Source organism: Camelus ferus, chromosome 3 (assembly GCF_009834535.1).
Source record: "Camelus ferus isolate YT-003-E chromosome 3, BCGSAC_Cfer_1.0, whole genome shotgun sequence".
Taxonomy (NCBI): Eukaryota; Metazoa; Chordata; class Mammalia; order Artiodactyla; family Camelidae; genus Camelus; species Camelus ferus.
The window spans coordinates 70751261-70767317 of NC_045698.1; the positions used below are offsets into that span (position 1 = coordinate 70751261).

The following is a 16057-nucleotide window of genomic DNA, read 5'->3' on the forward strand; positions in this document are numbered from 1 at the left end:
GTTTTCTACTTTAAGCAGAAAAAAATATATATGAAATCAGATTTGGTGTAACATTATTTTGATGGATTGGCTGTATAGTTATTAAAAAGAAAACTACCACTGAACAAAATTTGAGAAGAGAGAGTCTTCACTATAGAACTGATCAGTGTGGTTAATGTTCAAAAAAGGAGATTCTATTCTTGAAACTTCTCCCTGCCTCTTTTCTGAATGTGCAGAGGGATGATGACAGAAATCAATTGCACAGGGAAAAAAGGCATAGTCATCAGAAGGAAAAATTGAGAATGGATAAAAGATTGACAACCACTCATAAAAGAAGTACCTTTAAAATGCATTTGGGCAATTTCCACAGTGTAGTTTTGCAAAATGCAAAATATTTTTATTAAAGTAATAAATGTTGATTGAGTCCACAAAATATTCTCAGAACTTTGCGGGAACACTTCCATTTATTATACTACCATAATGCCAGTCTTAAAAATAATTTAATTTTACTCTTAAGGGATATAAAATGAGTATGACACAAATAATGAACTCACAGAACTAACAGTCCAAGAAATATGATAAAATGTCTAAGTAAATATCTCTACTACAGAAGAGAATGTAGAAGTTGCATGATTAAGATACAGATTTGATATTTTGGGAATTCAGAGTAAGAAATTTTACATCCATTAGGGGAAATCAACGAATACTTTAGAGTGAGGTAGTTCTGCCAGTATCTATCTGTCTATCTGTCTGTCTGTCTGTCTGTCTATCTATCTATTGTTTCAGAGAGAAGGATTTAAGGTAACAACAGCAATAAAAAAGGTTAATTTGGTTCATAATCCTACAAGTATTTATCCTGATTTTTATATTTAAAAACAAAGATCTTAGATTTAGAAAATGCATCACTTTGCTAAAACCAAGGCTGTGGTGTATATATGGTTCATGGGTTAGTTTATTTTTTTCCTGTTGTGAAACATTATGAAGACTAGTGCATTTAAGGACAATCCACACATATTTTTTTAAAAGTTACAACAATATTAATTTCCAAATTTTAACCTAAATTTTGGGCAGGTAGGCTAAAATTGTTATACTACAATCATTCCACTGGCCAGTAGAACGTCTCAGTAACAGAATTGGAAATATGACTTGTCCAATATGCAGAGAAAACTAGATACTATAATAGTAGTACAACTATGTTTTTATATCATTCTAATTCCTCCTACTATTGATCTCATACTTGAGCTTGTAACTCTCATAGACCTCGGACCCGTTTAACTGCTTTTTAATCTCCATCATTTGTAATCCTGGGCCGCCATCACTCAGCTGTTTCCTTTCTCCTATTAGAGCTCCTCATGTATCTCTTTTATGTGTACCCTTATTAAGAAGTATTCAAAACATTTAAAAGTATAAGGGTATTAACAAAGTCTCTCATGATCTCACCACCCAAGATAATCATTTTTTTAGTATTTTGGTGTATATCTTTCAAGCCATTTTTCCATGCCTGATACTTTTAAGAGTTTGCATAATGTTACATAAATACATGTTTAGCCTCATGTTATCAATCTTCTAGAGACTTCTTCTAGAAGATGATAGTGGTGTCTTTTACTAATCCTTAAGACCCAAGAAATAGGAAGTACCAGTATGTGTAAATCTACTCCAAGATGAAAAGAAGTTAATTTCTAAAGCCCCAAACCAAAGAATTCTGTGAACATGTCAACATTACAATTTTTCTGACATATTTGAGTATAAAACATCCACCAGCAATCACTGAGTGCTCATTGCATGCTCTGAGGAGCTAAATTATGTTCTGGAATGGAATGTGATACAATGGGATGGCAGGGATATTACCGTATGAAGCTCTATTCTCTGCAGTAGTGGAATAACTGTTTCTGTACATCTCAGCCTTTTCAATAGACATTGGGCTTCTTGAGGTTAAGACAACTTAATTCATTTTTGGATCACCAGAACATAATACATATTGTATGTTAATGTAGGGCTCTTGAATTGAATAACAGGACTATACTACAGAGCTTTAAGATCACTTAAAGTCTATTTTTGATGAATGATTTCTAAGCTTTTTGTGAATCACTTATAACTAGAACAATTACTATGAATTCTGATCTTTCACACGTCAAATCCTTACTCTGTTACAGTCAACTTTCTTTATGTATATTGACTGATACTACCTTCAGAAACCTTAAAGAGAAAGGAACCTTATTTTTATGATTTTACCATAGCTGAGGTTCAGAATCAAGTAATTTTCTCAAGTTCATATAGTGAGTAGGTGGGGAACAGCATGTGAAGCCAGTTCTGATGCTAGAGCAACCTCGATGCCAGTCTACCTCATGGGGGGAACCAACTAAAGGGAGACTCTACGGGTAAGAGAACCAGAGCTTCCAGAACTTGAAGTCACTATCAGCTCAGAATAATCTGAAAAGGTCCTTAAATTAATTTGTGACTTTACACGGCAGAGGCGGGTCAAGAATTATGACATGCTGTTCTTGATGAAAATGAGTAGAGGTAAGATGTATTAGGGTGTTTTCTTATACTGTATTCATTTTTCAATGCTGCATTTTAAGAAGGATATTTTCAGATTGGGGCTTATCCCAAAATAGAGTGAAGCAACTAAAAAACATTTCATTTAAAAGTTACAGTAACAGGGGTGTAAGAGCTTGGAGGAGAAAAGAATGTGTGTATGATTTTGAATGAAGGTTATCTGTAGAACACAGGGAGTGCAGTGAAGATTTGGGTTGCTGCAGGGAATATAATCCTATTCAAGATATTCCAGACTGGAGGGGGTGATTTGTGGAAGTCTGAATGGAGTCCATTCCATGTGACTATACAGGTCAGACTTAAGAACAATGGATGAAAATTCCTAGGAGACCAAATCTCTTTATTAAGAATATCATTTTAACAATTGCATCAGTCTGTCCTACTAGAGGGCAGGTGACTGTGCATGCCTTTGATCTTTTTATTACCAGTGTCTGGCAGCACACCTGATTTGTAGTCAGCTTTCAATGTTGGTTTACTAAAGACGTGAATGGGTGTTCAAACCAACAGTATAAAGGGCTACACGATGAAGTAGTGGGTTCCCATTAATGGGAGGTTTATTCCCAGTGTTGACATGCACTGTCTGGTATTCTGTGGAAGGATTCTTGGAGTCCCTAGTATGAGAAAAGCTTGGCATTGGGCAAGGTGCAGGGGCTTTGCTACTAAACCTGGTTACCAGGTCAGAGTGGAACTGCAAGTTGGACAGTGAGCTATGGATTCCTGCTTAGAGGCCAGATGAGTCCCAGTGCTTGGGGTGGGGCTGAGGCTGCAGATCCACTCTAAAAGTTTCCAGCTGTCAGGGAACAGGCGGGCCATTTACATGAGTAAGCCTTACACAACTGTGTTATAAAAGATTTTAGCATTTTGATGAGTTAAGATTACTTGAACACTTGGAAAAATAAAATTGCAGATCTTTTCATAAACTGTTAGTAATTACTAAAAGAAATCATTTCCAGAAATAGAATGTTCAAATCAGAGCTTCTCAAATATGACAGCATAACTCCCAACTCAGAGCATTAATTCTGATTTAGGAGTGGGATGAAATTATTTCATATTTCTAAGTTAACTTTTCTCTTTTAAAAGAAATTACTCAGCCCTCTCTTCAATTCCCCCACCAATAAAATGTAGTTATACAGTTTTTTAAAGTTTTGTGTGTTCTCTTATATATAGAAATATTTCTTCACTTATATTTACAAAAATCAGTGAAATATTCAGTTTAAAAATAAAGTTTAACTTTTGTTTACTTTATAGTAAATAATAGTGTGATTGTTTTTATTTCAATTATTTGAATCATCTATTAGGTTTTGTTTTTCCTAGGAGGCTAGGGGTCTGATTTAATGTTTTTAAACTAAGAAAAAAATTCTGTCTACTCTAAATATCAAATCTAATTAGTAGGAACCTCAGGTTTTAGCTAACTGCCTTTGTGTGCAGCTCAAAATTGATTTTCCCTTCCATTGGTTGTGATCTTATGAACAAATTTTGAGCAATAAAAACTGTAAGTGGTATGTACAACTTTCAGGAAATATTCTCAAAGGAAATGAGATTGCCATTGTTATTCCCTTTAATTTTTCCTGAGATGTTGACATGATGACTAGAGCACAAGCATCTGTCTTGTGAAATGAAGCAGAACAATAAAGGTGGAAACTTTATCAGGAATCTGTAGAACAGCCCTAGGTGGCCTAAGTCCAGTACTGAATGAGAATAAATGTTCATCTTGTTTGTCATCATTTGTTGGTGCTGTTATAATTATTGCTGTTGTTATTGTTACACGCAGCTGAACTTAATGCTGCTATACCAGAATATTTAACTGTCAAGGGCACACACACATGCATTCACTCACACACCCACTCTCACATTTGTGCAATACTGTTGTAATTAATCTGTGTTGGAGCTACTCAGTAACCTTTAGAGTTGTGACAGTGATTAGAGTTTACCAAATGCCTTGGGCAATTTGAACTGTCACAAATTGACATGAATGACTCATGTATTTCTAGGTCTTGCCTTCTGCAGAAGAGGAAAGCTGCCCCCAAATCTCTCCCCAAATATAGTACTTTCTAGGTTGTTGAAACATGTATTTGGAAAATCAGTCATACATGGAAAAAGAGAATTTAGAAAAGATATTTAAAATATCTTACCATTATATTTAAATAAAATGCATTCTTGGCACTTTGAAGTCTACAATGATATAAAAAGGTTTGTGATAAATGTTACTCTATTTACAAACACTACAGGTTAGGTTGTTCACTGAAATGCTGTGGAGTAGAGTAGGGTGCATGGAGTCTCAGTTTCTTGCTTCTGCCTTGTGGACCGGTACCTGTTTATTCCAGGGACTGGCTTTTCAACACAGGCTTGACTGCAGTTGCTAACTGAAATGTTGCTGAGTACCATTCATCGATCCTGGAGCTGAAGACTCCCTCCTCTCTTTTTGGTGCTAAGGGCATTATGCTGATATTTTGATTTGAGGTCATGTTGATTCCTTTATTCATGCTGTTCACAATGTGGCTGTTAAAAGTACACCTATGTTAAGAATTCCTGCTGTTAGCATAGGTATAGAAAATAGAATCCAAATCATGCATAAATGCTCTACAGGGGAATTGAGCAAAGTCTGTGAAACTGTTTTTTGTTTTTTTTAAGCCCTAGGAATGTTTTAAGAACATCTTTAGTAGAAGCATCTAAATTGCATTTCTATTTAAGTCTTGTTTTAAACAATAGTTCATCTAAGGCAAGAGGAATGTGTAAAGATTTTTGTGACTCTGAAAAGATCTGTGAAAGAAAATAATTGAAAAATCACTTGACACCAAAAGTAATTCTAGCTAATTGTTCTTAAAGCCCATGTGTTAAAAATAACATCTGAAAGAGCTGTGTTGCAGAGATTTGCAATTCACTATTGTGCAAAAGTTTCTAATAAATGTACTACTACCATGTATACATAATACAAGTGTCTTTACAAACATTCATTTACACAGATGGGCCATATAGTAGAAAGAGAAAGTGGGTTTTGCTTTTTTATTTTAGCTGATTTGTATGTGGGACTAGAGAGCACAGTCTGAAGAAACTGACTTGTTTCTTTCATCACAAATAGGGACGTCTGATGTCATATGTATATGTGTGTGTGTGTGTGTGTGTGTGTATCTATCTTTATTTATAAATATGTATACATACACATTTGTTATTCACTGAGTCGCTTTTAACCTGTCAGGTATAACATACCTACAAAAACATGCATATATCGTAAGTGTACAGTTTGATGAACTTTCACGAACTGAAAATACTGAGGTACTGAGGTAACTAGGACTTACATTAAGTAAAAGAAAATTACCAACTTTCCAGATGTCTACTCTTGTTTCCTTCTAGTCACAAGGTCACCACATGGGTAACTAATCTCCTGACTTCTCATAGTATAAATGAGTTTTGCCATTTTTTTGCTCTTTTTTTTTTTCATTTTTAAAAATTGAGGAATAAAATATTTTCAGTGAAGTAAAAGAAGTATAGGAATTTTAAGAGTTCAGCTCAATACATTTTTACACATGTATATACTTGTATAACCATCATTCAGATCAAGATATAGATTTCTTGATATGATTTCAGTTTTCTTAAATTTACCAAGGCTTGCTTTGTGGCCCAGCATGTGATCTATCCTGGAGAATGTTTTGAGTGCACTTGAAGAGAAGATATATCCTGCTGCTTTTGGATGGAATGCTCTATAAATATCAATTAAGACCATCTGGCCTAATGTGTTATTTAAGGCCTTTGTTTCTTTATTTTCTCTCTGCATGATCTGTCAATTGATGTAAGTGAGGTGTTAAAAGTTCCCCACTATTATTGTGTTATTGTTGATTTCTCCTTTTACATCTGTTAACATTTCCTTATATATTGAGGTGCTCCTATGTTGGGCACATATATATTTACAATGGTTGTATCTTCTTCTTGAATTTATCTGAACTTTTTCTCAGATAGATTGCATATCTCCATGTCACTTAGTTCTTCAGGGGTTTTATCTTGTTCCCTCATCTGAAACATATTCCTCTGTCACCTCATCTTGTCTAAATTGCTATTTGTTTTTTTATGTGTGTGGTAGGTTAGTTACATTTCTCGACCTTGGAGAAGCAGCCCTCTATAGGAGATGTCCTATGCATCCCAGTAGTGCACTCTCTTCTTGTCACCCACAGACCAGAGGCCACTTGGTCCCAGAGTAGTATCTATCCTGCATTTGTGGAGTTGGTCTTCAGGAAGCAGATCTATAGTTTTCTTGCTTATGGTGTCTGCCCCTTGGTGGGTGAGGCTGGTCTAGAGGTTTGTGCAGGCTTCCTGGTGGGAGGGGCTGGTGCTTGTTTACTGGGAGATGGAGCTAGGTCTCGGCCCTTTGGTGGGCAGTGCCATGTCTACTAAGTGGTGAAAAGCTGAAAGCATTTCCTCTAAGATTAGGAACAGGACAAAGATACCTCCTCTCACCACTTTTATTCAACATGGTCTTGGAAGTCCTAGCCATAGCAATCAGAAAAGAAAAACAAAAGGAATCCAAATTGGAAAAGAGGAAGTAAAACTGTCACTGTTTGCAGACAGCATGATACTATACATAGAAAATCCCAAAGATGCTACCAGAAAACTACTAGAGCTGATCAGTAAATTCAGTAAAGTTGTTGGTTACAAAATTCATATATAGAGATCTCTTGCTTTTCTATACACTAATAACAAAATATCAAAGAGAGAAATTAAGGAAACAATCCCAATTACCATCACATCAAGAAGCATAAAATACCTAGGAATAAACCTACACAAGGTGGCAAAAGACCTGTACTCTGAAAAGTGTAAGAAGCTGATGAAAGAAATTGAAGATGACACCAACAAATGGAAAGATATATTGTGTTCTTGGATTCGAAGAATCAATATTGTTTAAATTACCATACTACCCAAGGCAATCTACAGATTAAATACAATCCCTATCAAATTACCAATGGCATTTTTCACAAAAAATGTTAAATTTTGTATGGAAACAGAAAAGACCTCAAATAGCCAAAACAATATTGAGAAGGAAGAACGGAGCTGAAGGAATCACACTTCCTGACTCAGACTCTACTACAAAGTACAGTGATCGATACAGTATGGTACTGGCACAAAAACAAACTATAGATTAGTGCAACAGGATAGAAGGCCCAGAAATAAACCCATGCAATTATGATCAATTAATATACTACAAAGGAGGCAAGAATATACAATGGAGAAAAGACAGTCTCTTCCATAAGAGGTGCTGGGAAAACTGGACAGCTACATGCAAAAGAATGGAATTAGAACATTCTTTAACACTAAATACAAATATAAACTCAAAATAGATTAAAGACCTAATATAAGACCAGATACTCTAATAAAACTAGAAGAAAATATAGGCAGAACACTCTGACATAAATCACGCAATATTTTTTGGATATGTCTCCTGGAGTAATGGAAATAAAAACCAAAATAAACAAATCAGACCTAATTAAACTTAAAAGCTTTTGCACAGCAAAATCACACTGTAAATGATGGTGCCAAGACTCAAACTCAGAAAGTCTAATTCTTGGACTTGCCTTCTTAACTACTCTGAGTAGAATTCTTCTATTAAAACATTAGATTCATTATTATCAAATGTCTTCAGTTTACATGCATTGTGAGTTTAGAGGACTTTTCTCTGAGGGGAGAAACCTATTGATTTTCCTCTTCTTTAACATATACCCCTATCTCCACTCCCACACATATAAAATTTTCTCTATTGTGATCTAAAGTATTAGAATAATAAAACTCTGGCAACTTTCTGATTATTCTGTTGATGGTTTCTTGGATGACCTAAGCATATCATTAAAGATTTCTCATTGTTTTTATGAAAATCAAATAAATAAAACAAAATTTTTTATCCTTTGTTGTTCTAATTGCCATCTGAATTCAGGGCACACTCCTTAATGCAGCACTGAAGACCCTCTGAAATCCTGAGGCAGTCTATGGCTATACTCATTTTTCTCACTCCAGCTTCCCATATATCATAAATCAAACTCCACCTAAAATTCTGCTATTTCCTTGGGCTGTCCTGTTCTTTCATACTTGTTTTTGTTCCTGTCTTGAGTGCTGTCTGCCTCTCTGTTGAAATCCGAGGCACTGTTAAGGGGCCCATGTCTGGGCAGTCTCCCCAACCCCTCACACCTGTCCCTCAGACTCCATTTGCTAAGCCATAGTACTTTCACAGGATTGTACTTCGTTTATACCTTTATAGCCACTCAGTGAGAATTCTATTTGGTGCACTTTCAAAGAAATTAGGAAGGACGGCTTGCCTGCTAAAGTAATTCCACCATCTGGCTCCTGTTGCCTACAGTTTTACAATTAAAACCAGAAGCGAATTTGGCACAAAGCTAACAAAGTTTCAGCTTCAGCGTCCTCTACTTGAACAGGCCCCTGTGAGTGCTGGGAGTTGTAGGGTGTTCTTGGTGGAGAACGGAGGCAGGTTGCTATCAGGAAGCATGTCTATGTAATCATATTTGTAAATTTTGTAAAGAGATCTAAAAATACAGACGTACACAAATCTCCAGGTCTTCAATGTTTTGTTGGCATTTCTTTTCTTATTCTAAAGTAATGATGACTTTCATTTCCAGTTTTGTATTTGTCATTTTGTATTCTTTTTCTTAGAGAGTCCCGCAAATTATACAAACTTCAAGTCTCACAAAATTTGGATCCATCCCTAGTTATTACATTATTCCACTGACTTAAGTCATTCAGAGTAATGCCTTGCCTGATTTTTGTCTTCCAACATATTTCATTTTTACTGCTGGGGATATTAAGCCATCTCTTAGATGAAAATCAAACTCTGTTAGAAGTTAGTCCTATTTGCAGCAAAACATAAAAGCAGGAGCTCATTCTGTCTGCAAAAGTCAACGATGTTATGGATCCATTTCTGGTCTTGTATGGTAGTCAAATTCCAGGCATTGCGTACTTTTTCCATTTCTTGCCATTGCCTGTCCTATTCTAATAACTAAGTTCTTTTCTTGTTTGCCTGTGTCTTGAGTACCTGCCTTGAAAATCTGTTGGGGAATATAGTCTTAGAGGTAGAGAAAAGGACATACCTGTTAGGGAAAGCTTGGACTCAAGCCTCTAGGAAGACTGGATTGATTAAACACACACACAGCAACAGCAAAATAACAACATCAAGGGCAACAGAAAAGGTGGTGTTATGAGAATGGAGACCAGCATGAGTGAAGCCAACAGAGCGGAAATGAAGGGCAGTAGGGAGCTGACTTGCTAAGAGATGGGTAGAAGGGGAGGATAAAGAATGGTTTGTTAGAAAGAGTTCTGGGACGTTGGAGGGACTTGATGGCTAAAAATGAGAATTAGCATTTATCTTAGCTTGCTCTGACAGTAACAGAATATTTCTGGTTTTTCTTCCTTAAGTTAACCCTTAGATATTGCTTTAAGATATTCTGAATCATATTAAAAAGATTAGCATCTACTTATGGATAAAGGAAGTATGTAGGATTCAAAGTATATTGATAGTATCTGAATAAAATTATCAGTACATTTCTGTTGGCTAAGGTTATATATGCTCTTATTATATCCTTTTTTTCTCTCTTTCTGACACCTTTTCTGCATTAAGCATTTAGTAATTTTTTTAATTAGGGGAATACTGTTACTATTAACAATGTTTGGAGAAAGATATAAAAATAAACACTCAAAAATGGACTCAAAGGACATTGTCAATTTATTTATAATAATTATCTTTAGATAATTGAAATATATGGGTTATCATCATCATCATCATCATCATCATCATCATCATCATCATCATCATCATCTTATGTTCTGTGAGTAGATTGATCCAAGTTTGTATAACCTGGTATTTAGTAATTTTGAAATAAGAAAAATAAGTAACATTTTATAAGGGAAATACAAGAAGAAATATTCTGAAATATTATGGATGATTTTCTTTTAGGTGGTGATGTATAGGCAGTTCTTTCTTTTGACATTTTCTTTTGAACAATTTCTATAATGGAAACCATTAGCAGTTAAACTTTATTTAAAGTAAGTCAACATGTAAATATCTTAATATTGCATAATATAGTTTTTGTGTATAACCATTTCTAGAAATGGTTTCAGAAAGCTGTATTATGTTTTAGTCACCATATCTTCTTAAGAACTAACTAGCATATTTTCTCTTATGCATATCTTTTTTGACAATATCTATTTTGAACATCTCATAAAATTGTTCTAAATGTTGGATAAATTGATTGCTTTATGCAGTAAACATCATGTTAGAATAAGTTAAGAATTAAATAGTTATTTCTTCTGCAATAGTATGTCAAACTTCTTTCATTTTAATGCTGGATATGTGACAATAAATGAAAATATTTTCAGAACTGTTTTTATCAATAGTCTGTCTAACACAAGTGATTAAATAGAAAACCATAGCCTGTAGTTACTAAATGATAGTTTTATTCCCTTCAAAGTGGCTTTTCACTGGGTTGGCTGCTCTTGTAGAATTTTGCTTAAGACTCTAAGACTTGTATTAGAAGGCAGCTGTGACTTAGTCTTGCTTTAAATTCTTATTAATATAGTACACAAAGAAAGGACAACTAGTCAAAGAACCAAAAAGTATACATCTTAATCCTAAAAGAACTATCACTTCAAAGTGAATTACAGCACTATACAGAAAAAGGCTTGCATTGTTATTTAAGTTCATCCATTCATTTCAACAGGATTAAAATAAATGATGCACTTGCCTCACATGGCATTGAAATTCGTGATGATGAAAGAATAGGGTGAACTTCAGAGATGCAATGTGCAAGATTTAAGATTTGATGGAGGGATTTACTTCTCAAATTGTCATTGCCATTGATTGGATTTACTAATCAATGAGCAAGAATTGACTGAAATGAGAAGCTGTGCCTAAAACTGGTAAGTCTATATTTCATATTTTACTTTTGCCTTTTGAAAAACAGGACAATTTAATGAGCGGCTGAGATAACATTATATATGAACCCCCTAAACTTATATTCTGAATCCTTACCTAGAGCCATTTCAAAATCTCATCTAAATTTTCCTTGAAATCTAACTATTAATTTGGAAATGTTCTTTCTGAAGTAATATATTAGAGTTCTAGATTTTAATCATGCCTTGATTCTTTAGCCTTATAAAATCACCTTTGTAGTTCCACATTTTTAGCCTTTGACATCACATTCTGCTTTTGTTTGTTTATTTTTATTGTTTATCTTTTCAATAATTAGTATGATTATCCAGGTCATCAGTCTTACTTAATCATTGAAATTTTATATTATACAAAAAAAGTCTGATCAATTAGATAGAATTATTCAAAACTACAGTATAGACCATTCATGGTTAGTGATCAGTTGACAGTGATTTTACACTTTTCCAATAATTATTTTAAGCTAATTCATTTTCTTTTAGAAAATACATACGTGACTGCTAATCTTAATTACTTTAAGGTTGTGTTGACCACAACTCATGGCAGTCACGATAGCAAAAACCATTCTTTAAAAATTTGTTTTGTTTGTTTGTTTAACAGAGTTTCTCTTTAAAGTGGTTAAAATTTTGGAAATAGTGATGATGGTTGCACAACATTGTGAATGTAATTAATGCCACTGATTTGGACACTTAAAAATAGTTAAAATGGTGACATTTTATGTTCTATATATTTTACTACAACAAAATTTTTAAAAGAAACATGAGAAAATTAAATTCTTTGTGCTTTTTCATCAAAAGTGGCATTTTTGAACTGTTAGGTTTAGGACAAGGTCTGCATCACTTTATCACAAGAGGCTAATGCAGATGGTTCAGGTTTTTCATTGGAAATTTTAGAAAAGAAACAGTTTGAAAGGTGCTCTCATCAGGAATGTTGCACTCAGTTCAGCAAGGTAAATATGAACTTGACTTTCAGAGTTTGCTGAGTGAAATCTGTGGCATTTTCAGTTGGTAGTGTTTTAAAATTTTCCGTCTGATTTAGTCAGCAAGGGGTTTTAGGAAGCGTCCCTCTGCAACGTGGAGTGGAGGTTGAGGTGGTTGGCAACTTGATCCTTTTATTTGCTGTTTGCTACCTGCCCCTGCCAGCTCCTCCCCCGCACAGCCTCCATCAACACCCATAGCTGCCCAGTGCTGCTTAGAGACATGTGGGGAACCCAGGAGTGTGACTCTCACATCCTCTTAAAATTCTGTCTCTCTGTTTGGAATAGTCATTCCGATTCTCAAAACTATCCCTGAGAAATGGGAAGGGAAAAGCTCAGGGTGAGAGAAGTGGGATATTTCAAAATTTTGCCAAAAACAGCAAGGTCGGAAAATCCTTGGCTAAACAGAAGAACCGGCAAATTTAACACCTCTCTCATTCCTGGGATCCCCTGTTAACTGCGGGGCTACTGTCCCCAAAGGTTCTGTTTTTGCAGGTGGAAAAGCAGTTGGAGCAGCACCTTCTCTCCAACTCAAACATTCTTTTCCAGGCCTTCTGTGGAGCCGCCTGCTCCAATGAGCACTCCGTTCAGCTGTCAAATCCCAGAAGACCCATTAGCCCTTAACCAAATGACAGCCTGTAAAGTTCCTTGGAGTGAAGAATTAGGTTGAGCTGTTAACCTTCCCCATGCAAAGGACAACAAAGAAATTCTAGTAAGAGGTAAAAGGACAGACACTCAATTTACTCTTTTACTATTAAATTCTCATCCTTTGCTCATGGAAAAAAAAAAATGTGTTCAGCTTTCACAGCCATTTTCCTTGGGCAGTTGGCATAGGAGGCTACCTGCAGGAACAGCCTCTTTGCTTTTTTGCCATTTATTATCCCATTCTCGCTTGCTGCTTACTCCACTCACGCACTATATATAAAATGATACTCTTTAAGCTGAAGTGCTAAAATCTGCATGCCCTAAATGGGATATGGAAATGTGGGACTATTAGCCCTTAAACAGTAGGCTAAAATTTCTTTCATCCATCTATCCCTAAGGCAAACTGGGTTTAGAAGCCAAAATCACAGGTTGCCTTTTGCTTTGTAAATCAGCAGTTGGATGTGTTATTGGGATTTTTTTTTAAATGTCAAAATGACTCCTGGGTGTTGATCTGGCAAGTGGAAATAACATAGAAAGGCCGTATAAGTAGTTTTAGAATGGCAGTTAAAATCTCATAATCTGACTTTAACAATTGATTTTGCTCCAAATTTCCATATTGGTATTATTCAGCTTTTGGCTGAGGATCTGGAAATGGAACTTTTCCCAGTGCAACTCGGACTAAGCCTAATGTTGGACTTATCGTGTTCATAGCTTGGGTAGGTAAATTTTATACATCTAATTTGCAGCCCAGCTTATAGAAACATGAGATTGTTTCATGACCATTTCATTTATTCCCCTGATAAGGTGGAACATTTCTTTCAATGTGTTTTCCAATTTACTTTTGAAATTTATGGAACTTAGGAAAAGAACATTCCGTTATCTAATAGTTCCTGTTAATAGGCAGTTTTCTTAAACACCCAGCCTTAATTTTCCATTGCTCATCTGACTTCAAATCTTCACTGTTTTCCAATCTTATGGATTTTATAACTTAATGTTTGCTAAATCCTTAGTTAATAGCCATTCTCAAGATTGTGATTTTTAAAAATGCATATTAAGTGATTTTGCTTCCTTAGAAATTCTGTAAACTACAATTGAATGTGTGAAACATTTATGCCCTATCTCTAAAAGAGTAAAAACTTCATTCACCAACTATTGCTCTGGATAGCAAGAGATGAACCCATTTCTTCTGCCTAGCTAAGAGAGTTGTTTTGCTTAGCTTGATGCTGTCAAAGTATCTTTAAGAAAGAATAAAATGTGACTTGATCATGCGTGTAGGTTATTTTCTAAGGTTGAGCCAAGAATGGTATATCGAAGGATGTAATACATTTAACAGAACCGGAGAGCAGCAGTTCCTTTCAATTACTAGTAACCTGTGGGATGTTAAGTCATTGACCTACCAGTATAAGGCTGCATCTTTCATTACCAGTTCCCTGATATATTTGAACCTTTTAGTCCACTCACATTTCAACTTTTATATTAGGTACTGAAAAGCCATTCTTACTTGGCTTGTCAATTTAGCTGCTATATGAATGAAAATTTTTGCAAATATTTTCTGCATGTTCTTCCTTATAATTAAGTCTAGTAGCTGATTTTAATAGCTAACATATATTGAATACTTACTGTGAACTAAGAATTACTTGAAGTGCTTTTTCTGAATTAATTTACCTCAACTTGACACAAATCTCGTCAGGTATGGTTTTCATTCCCATTTCACAGGTGAAGGAAATGAAGTACTGATTAATTCATTTGCTCAAGGTTTCATCACCACACGAGACAAAACCAGGATTAATTTCCACATATTCAGCCTCCAGAGCCTGTGCTTTTAACCACAACTTTATGATGGTCAAATGTGAATATTTCTACTATTAAAGAATACTTTACAACAGCACTTATGGAATATTCTTGCCCAAAATATCAAACATGAATTTGATTAATTTTCTAGATCCAACTTCCAATTTATAGAAAATACAGAGTATAGAGAAGAGTATTAAGGAAACACAGAAATGCTGTCAGTGAAATCCAGACTGGGAAACTGGGCAGTACAAGAAATCAAGTTTCTTTAACAAATACATTGCAAGGGAAAGAGAGAATGTGAATGTGCGAGGAGTGGAAACCAGTAGATTAAAGAAGACTTAAAATACGTACTCTCATGTTCATTACATCATTGTTCACAATAGCCAAGAGATGGAAACTACCTATATGTCCATCGTTGGATGAATGGATCAAAAAATGTTGTATATACATACAATGGAATATTACTCAGCCTTAAAAATGATGGTAGGAAATGCTGCCATTTGCAACAATGTAGGTGAACCTGGAGAATGTTAAGCTAAGTAAGATAAATGAGACACAGAAGGACACACTACTTATATGAAGAATCTAAAGTAATCAAACTCATATAAGTAGAGAGTAGATTGGTTGTTGTCAGGGGCTGGGAGGAGAGGGAACAGGTATTAGTAAAAGGGTACAAAGTTTCAGTTATACAAATTAACAAGTCCAAGAGATCTACTGTATAGTGTAGAACCTATAATTAACAGTGCTGTATTACATACTTAAAAATATGCTAACAGAATAGATGTCATGTTAAGTGTTCTTATCATGCATGCACACACAAATGAAGAAATACAAATGAGTAGGGCAGGAAGAAACTTTTGACAGTGATGGATATGTTTATGAAATCGACTATAGTGTTAGTGTCACTTCTGTGTACTTATCTCCAAATGTCTCAAGTTTTATACATTAAATATGTACAGCTTTTTGTATGTAAATCATACCTCAACAAAGTGGTCTTTTTAAAAAGTAGGTTTAGTACATTTAAGTCACCATAACAATTGTATTACTATACTTTAAAAAAAGGAAAAAGACTTAAACACATGTCAGCCAGTAACAATGTGTGAATTTTATTTGGATCCTTATATAAGAAAAAAAATAATTATAAGATTTAATGTTTAAATTCAATTATATGGTTA

General features: G+C 34.8%; 1 long non-coding RNA gene across 7 annotated transcripts in view; it reads left to right on the forward strand.

Annotated features, from left to right (window-relative positions):
* The window catches only part of LOC106728495, a 79102-nt gene that overhangs the window by 21053 nt on the left and 41992 nt on the right, over positions 1-16057 (forward strand). For 3 of the 7 annotated variants that reach the window (XR_004318610.1, XR_004318606.1, XR_004318611.1), the window contains exons 4-5: positions 12993-13162; positions 13719-13804. The exons of 1 other annotated variant lie outside the window; for it this stretch is intronic. This is a non-coding gene — a long non-coding RNA (uncharacterized LOC106728495). Of the gene's footprint in view, positions 1-10317; positions 10350-10576; positions 11440-12992; positions 13163-13718; positions 13805-16057 lie in introns of those variants that run through there. 3 more of the 7 variants (XR_004318608.1, XR_004318607.1, XR_001364742.2) reach the window with 3 other exon arrangements.